The 7,377-nt window shown below is 37.4% G+C and overlaps 1 protein-coding gene across 2 annotated transcripts in view; it reads right to left on the bottom strand.

Moving 5' to 3' along the window:
- LOC113037716 (leucine-rich repeat and fibronectin type-III domain-containing protein 2-like) overlaps nucleotides 1-5,634 on the bottom strand; it is an 83,846-nt gene extending 78,212 nt beyond the window's left edge. For both annotated transcript variants that reach the window (XM_026195062.1, XM_026195060.1), the window contains exon 1: nucleotides 5,156-5,634. The gene's annotated coding sequence lies outside the window, so the exon portion shown is untranslated. The remainder of the gene's footprint in view (nucleotides 1-5,155) is intronic.
- Nucleotides 5,635-7,377: the final 1,743 nt, after the last annotated feature.

A 7,377-nucleotide genomic window follows, 5' to 3' on the forward strand; every position in this document is an offset into this window, starting at 1 on the left:
ACAAATACAGACATGGTTTGATGTTTATTCAGCGCGATACACAACGTGTAAAAAGTCAGTATAAGTCATTATAATCAGTTATTATGTCCCCACTGGATGCAACAAGTGCCTCGTTTCTAACGGGTTTGATTGGTTTTGTGTCGCTGCGCAGGGACACACATCACAGTACGGTGAGGGGCGTAACATTTCCATCACACACCTGAGGCATTCAGACAATCACAAATGTTTCAGAATGAGGGGCATAAAGGAGAAACAATAATGTGCATTATGTGGAAAATAATGTGTGTTTTTTTATTTTACCTTAAACCACATAGTACACAAAATACTGTTCTTTTTAGCAACATCAAATACCCCCACTATTTTTTCATTTGCAGCACATTGAGCTCTCTGGGCCACCATACTGTTTAGTAGTGTTACAGCTCATTACAGATGAATGGCATGGCATACAGTCAGTGATCATGCCCAGGAGATTACAATGCAGAATCACTGATTACCTCAATCTCTGAACTCTTGCATAGTTACACAATAACCAGAACACTGTGATGTCACAGTAACTGCACATGCACTGTTTTTACTTTTATTGCCTTTTTACTTTTTCTGCCTTATATTGCTGTTGCGGTTTTTCATGCCTGTTCTTTGAGTTTCTTAGTTCGGATTTCAAATGATGTCCCACTTTCCTGCAGAGTTTAGTTACCACCTCCGGTAGCCTTCTCGTGTTCCTGAAGACCTTGATTAGCTCATTCAGGCTTGGAGAGAAACTCTCCAGGAAAGTCATGGCCTATCTCAGCACAGGTCAGGTCGATCACAACAACGCCTGCTAGCTTACATGCAGGAGTGATTCCAGGAGTTCAGGTTTCTAATCATCTAATCATAAACATATCTGTGTATGTGGCTCAAACGAACATCTATTGTTCCATCTATGACATCTGGAACTGCTCCATCTGTAACATCTGTCGTTACTGACTCCGGAGAATTATAATACTTGTGAACACAGTACTGAAACTAAACGACTGGTAAGGGACGGGTTAAGAGTGGATCAATCAGAGGAGGCTGGCTTCTAAACAACAGTTGGTGTCTGACAGCACTGAGCACAGGTGACTCTATTAGCCTCACGCTTGAGAAACTTACTCCAGATTCAACAGTGACCGGTCATTCGCACAGAACAGTGTTCTGCTCAGGAATAGTTTTTAAAACAGCACTGTGCAGAATGCCTCCTCCTCAAATAAAATAGTTGCCATTCAAACTCGGTGCTGCAAAGACAAGCTCACAACCCTTGCCCCGCCTCCGGGTCTTCTGATTGGTCTGCTGGTTTGCAACTGCGTGTAAAAAGTTACAATTCTTTTAACCTGACACAACATCTCAAAAATGCAGCACTCTTGTGAGACGCTGCAAAAGATGCACGATGTGAACACAATGGTCATACTGCGTTCACAAACAATGGGAAAGTAGCGCACTGGAATGGAAAAGCACATTCCGTGTAAACAGCCCCTAACACGAGTCAAACTCTGAGGCTCTTGTTCTGTTTCCTGTGACTGAGAGAATAACCTGAGAGTCACTGCAGGCTCTGTTTCCAACAGTGTGAGCAGAGATCACGTCTCCTGACTCAGAGCTGTACGAGAGGGACTTATTCTGAATGCTTTCTTCATCTTTCTGCGTTATAGTTGCATTTTGTTCATTGTCAAACTCAAAAATGTGTTTATTTTAAAATATTAAAGAAGCGATTGCTTTATATGAAAAAGATAATTTTACTGTACTGACAAAATATTTTTGATTGTGTTGTATATTATTGTTATACTTTCTTGATTAAATCATAAAATATTAGCTATTATTGATCATGTTATGGATTGCCCCCCCCCATGAGTTAAGGCCTTCCATTCTTTTGGGGTAAATAAAGAAAAAAAAGTGTACACTGTAATAATAAAACCACATAATTACACTAAACCAGTGGTTTTCAGAGTGTTTTAAGAATAAACCTCCAATTTATCTTAGATATTTTTGCTGCATATGCTCCAGAACAACAAATTCAAACATGCATAAATGCTGTTGTGTTTCCTCCTGACTGCTTGCTCCGCTGACTGTCTATCCGCTGCCGAGCTCTTTTCCAGTTTTACTGAGTGGTGCCAGCCAGAGTTATGTTCTGTTCATTTCCAGTCCATTCTAGGTCTGTGCGATTAATAGAAATCATCATAAAAATCACGATTTGAGCATGCGCGATTTCTAAATGGCTTTATAGCACGATTTTCCACGGCCCTGACCTCCCGCAGTATACTATCTTATATAAATTTGGAAATATGTTTCAAATTCATCCTGAAAGCATTTATGAAAATTGAAAATCACAACATTGTTCAAAGATATCGCAATAGTTTTTTTTTTTTTTTTTGTCCATTCACACACAGCATCATATCAGCAAGTTACTGGTAATGTTAAAACTTTTCATCCCAGTAAATTGCCGGAACAAATTTGCCTGTATTTTTTAAAAGATCCTGTTCACACATGACGTCTTTACAGCAATTTACTGGAATTTTCAGAAAGTTTGTATGTGTGAAAAGGGCTATAGATGGAACATGCACAATTGCACTTTTCCTGTGTATCTACAGTAGAGATGTACACATTACACATGCACCGATCTGGTACTCAGTATAAGTATCGGCTCCAATACTGCCATTTTCTGCTTGATCATGTATCGGTTGAACAAGACCAACCCAAATCTGATGTTGTGCTTATACTATTCTGTGTTATTGTTAAGCCCCATGAAAGGAAAAACAAAAAAACAATAGAAACACCTTAAAGTTCTCATGCACTATATTCCAAGTGTTCTGAAGACATTCCATAGTTTAAAGTACACATGAAATCCATATTTACAATATTAATGATTATTTAAGTCATTAAATTCAATTTCACGTAAACTCTTCTCTACACTGCGGCCGTCTGTCATCTTTCATTTATCAGTTTATCTATCTGCATGTCGCGCTCAGTCATGACAGTCAAGACAATGAAACTTTCTCCAAGAGCACACAGTAACTGAAGTTTAAAACTGTTTAAAGAAAAGGCTCGATAAAGTATCATATAGATATAACATACTATGCATCAATATCTCTTTTTTTTTGTGCTTTCAACTGCTCTGCGGAGCTGCGTGCTGTGAATTTGTGTTGCTTCAAGTGCATTATTCTGTGCACAGAATATACAGAAGCACTTTGCATTGAGGATTTCATATTATAAAACTTTTGTGCAATGAAAAATTATTAAACTTGTTCTGTTCTATCTGTAATGTGTTACTGCCTCCATTACTGTGCTACACATTTTAAAAGAAATCTATTTTAATTTATAGTATATATTTATATATAAACATATTTACTTGTTATTCATAAATGTATCTTACAAAAATACATAGAGCAATGTAACATTTTACCAGATTTAGTCCTACACTTATTCACTTATATTTGTTCACCACTAAATAATGTTATTTCACTAAAAGTTTAGATTTTATACAGACTGTTTTTGAAACCCTTGGAGCGAAAATTCAGGAAATCATAAATTGTCTTCCCTCAAGGAGTTGTACCTCTAAATTTTAAACATGCAATAGTGGATACCTCGATCCTTGATCATTTTAGATCTATCGCAAAAATTATGTTCTTTTCCAAAATATTAGAGAAGGTTGTTTTTACTCAATTACAATCCTTTTCAAGTCAACATGGCTTGCAGGAAGTGTTTCAGTCTTGTTTTAAATCACTCCACAGCACAGAAACTGCCATGCTGAAAGTTTTCAATGACCTGTTTCTAGCTACTGTGATTATGCTGTCCTCATGCATCTCACGGCTGCATTTGACACTGTAGTGTAGACCATAACATCCTGGTTTCTCGATTGGAGCACTGTGGTGGAGTTAGGGAAACTGTGCTGGATCTTTCTTGTGTGGTGTCCCTCAGGGCTCCATCCTTGGACCTATCTTATTTTCATTATATTTACTTCTGTTAGGGCTCATTTTTAGGAAACACGGCATCTCATTTCATTGTTATGCAGACGATGCACAACTTTATATCCCTTTGAATCTGAAATATACAACTATAACTACAACTTTTTGGAAAAACCCTAGATGTTAGACATCCCCAAACACTTGCTGTTTTTAAATCCAATCTTAAAACTTGTTTTTATACTCTGGCGTTTGACTCAGTTTGAGAGCTGTTTTATGTATTTTGTTATTTTTAATATCTGTTATTTTTTTTTATGCTTGTACAGCACCTTGGTGAACAAATGTTGTTTTAAAAAATGTGCTTTATAAATACACTTTGATTTGATTACGTGGCTCTAATGTCTACAAATGTTTGGATGATTGAGGACAGGCTTGTTTTCCCAATATTCGGCTGCATCTTTCAGCCATCCTCAGCAAAAGTCTTGATAGTGGACCTTTGTTCTTGAATTTGCTCGAATGCTTAAATTCTCAATATGGCGCAATATGGCTTATCAAGTCTCTTTTACAGCACATTTCAAACATTTCACACATCAGTGAAAAATTTACTCTAAAAATATAAACAAAAAAAAACCTATACTGCAGTTTCCATCAAAATTAAAGCTTAAAGGTGCAGTGTGCAATATTGACAACTAGCGGTTGAAACGAGTACTGCAGTGAAATTTCTAAATATCTCTTGCAAGTCTAGATATTAGGAAAAAAGTACATATTATATTCGGGGGGAAAAGCATTCCTGTTCACAAGAGCTAGGTTGTTGCCCTCTTATGCACACAGCTTTCATGAGTTCAGTATCACTTAAACTTTTGATACACTGCATGACAGTTTACAATATTTAGCCTAGTAGTAGCCTGATGAAGAAGACGAAAGCAATTAGAGGCCAGCTAAATTACGTAATATTTATGTTACACATTAAGGGAATTTTTCACGTAGCATCCTTTAACACAGAGGAAGGTTTGAAAGCCATAGAACAGTCACCAGTGTCTGATCAGTGCATCCAGAAGAGGATCAGACGGACCCTGTTCAGCGATCAGACACTGAGGGACCGAGATCATGCACAAACCACCTCTGACCACTATCAGATGCTCCATACAGTAAAGCTTCTCCAGCATCAGTAAACCTGTCTCTCCGTGTAAAATGTGATCAGCAGCTCGCGAACATAATATCCCAGCTGTTACATCAGCGGCTCTTACCTTTGGTGTGGGACGTCGAGTCACGAGCGTCCATCGATGGATGTGGTTTAAACACACAGCTTCAGCTCTTGATCGTTGTATCACATTCCCAGCGCGTAGCGTCGATCCATATCGACACCGAGACACACCGCTCTCCTCGAACACACGGGAGCTCGCGCGCGCCGCAGCCTCGCCGTTTATCTGATAAACCGAGCTCAGATGCAGACGCATATATGATGAACATAACATCCAGCACTGGAGTATTTATACTCATACATCAGGAGCACGCACAATGCGCAGACTCTCTTTCCTGTGCGAAACGTCAAGTTGTTGTTGTTTTTTTTATAATGTATTTTTTTTTAATAAATCCAAATCCGATTATTTGTGGTAGTCTATCTGCTGATGCACTAATCCAGCGATTCATATGACTCTGACGAAAATATTATGTTGCACACCATTTAACAGAACACAGCTAACTCCTGTATCGATGTAATTCTGAACCGCTCATTCACAGCAAACTGAGCTGGAATCTGAATCAGAATAACGCCAAGACAATTCTACTCTTCTGATTCAAAAGAAATTCAGTACAGTTGCACACAGGAATCTCTTTGCAGCATAAGCAATTGATTCTTTTATTTTGACTAATGTTGTTGTTTAATTCCCTGCAATTCCTAGCTGCACAGACATATTTATTTAAAATAAAGCTGTGTGTGTGTGTGTGTGTGTGTGTGTGTATACTGTAACTTTCTCGATAATGATGAATATTACCCAGATTTTAAAGCAGTTTTTAATTATATATATTGTTAGAATTATATTATATATCATGAATAAACAGCGTTCAAAGTGGACACTTAGAGACTGTTTCAAATCACATCCTTCTTCCTCATTCACTATTCCCTACATGAGTTTACTAATATAGTCCACCTGACAGAGAGAATGAACACTAATGAATTTTCCATGATTTTCTAATTTTTTTCAGATGTACTTATATATATATATATATATAGAGAGAGAGAGAGAGAGAGAGAGAGAGAGAGAGAGAGAGAGAATCTAACATTTTAGATGTGATTCACTACATGCATGTAATAAAAATCTTTAAATAGTCTTGAAATAATTGCAGAAAAAAGCTAAAGAGAAAAATAATTAAGCTGTCATTTCTATAAAAAATGTATATATAAATATAAAGTCAAAAGGTAATCTAATAATGTGGTTTAAGTTTAAATGTTAGAAAAATAAATGCATTTTAAGCATTTAGATGTTAGACGTTTAGAATATTAGATGTTTCTTTAGAATGACCCCTATGTGTAAATTGCTATGCACTTTAGTTTTTATTTCAGTAGTGGTTGTTAATTAGGGTGGTCATATGGGACACGGATTTTAATATTGCCTAAAATACCCAGGTTTTGGCTGTTTGCTCTGTGCAGGTCGATCGCTGTGTGACATGCATGAGAGCTAGAGAGCAGAGCAGACGGCTCCTTAAAGCCTCATGCTCTCGAATCGCCTTTGTTTGATCGGTGCACTGCAACGCTTCGAGTCCAACTAACGAACAAACATTGCTTCGGTCGTTCCTATAGATCTGGCCTTCTCACGCGCAGCCCTACGATTCGACGATTATGTCCAATACCTGCATGTTATTGGTCAAACTGCTTTGTTTTAGGGAATATTAAAATCCTGACAGAACGTCTCCCATATGAACGTCGCGCATGGACACCCTACTTACAGTTGCTGGTCATATAATTAAAATATCATCAAAAAGTAGATTTATTTCACTAATTCCATTCAAAAAGTGAAACTTGTATATTATATTCATTCATTACACACAGACTGATATATTTCGAAAAATGTTTATTTCTTTTAATTTTGATGATTATAACTGACAACTAAGGAAAATTCCAAAATCAGTATCTCAGAAAATTTGAATATTATTTAAGACCAATACAAAGAAAGGATTTTAGAAAACCACTCAGCAGCAGTCCAGTCCTTTTTGAAGCGAGACGCTTCTGACGCTGTCTGTTGTTCAAGAGTGTCTTGACACAAGGAATGTGAAGCTGAAACCCATGTCTTGCATACGTCTGTGTGTAGTGGTTCTTGAAGCACTGACTCCAGCTGGAGTCCACTCTTTGTGAATCTCCCCCACATTTTTGAATGGGTTTTGTTTCACAATCCTCTCCAGGGTGCAGTTATCTCTATTGCTTGTACACTTTTTTTCTACCACATCTTTTCCTTCCCTTCTCCTCTCTATT

The sequence above is a fragment of the Carassius auratus genome, chromosome 20, assembly GCF_003368295.1.
Source record: "Carassius auratus strain Wakin chromosome 20, ASM336829v1, whole genome shotgun sequence".
NCBI lineage: Eukaryota > Metazoa > Chordata > Actinopteri > Cypriniformes > Cyprinidae > Carassius > Carassius auratus.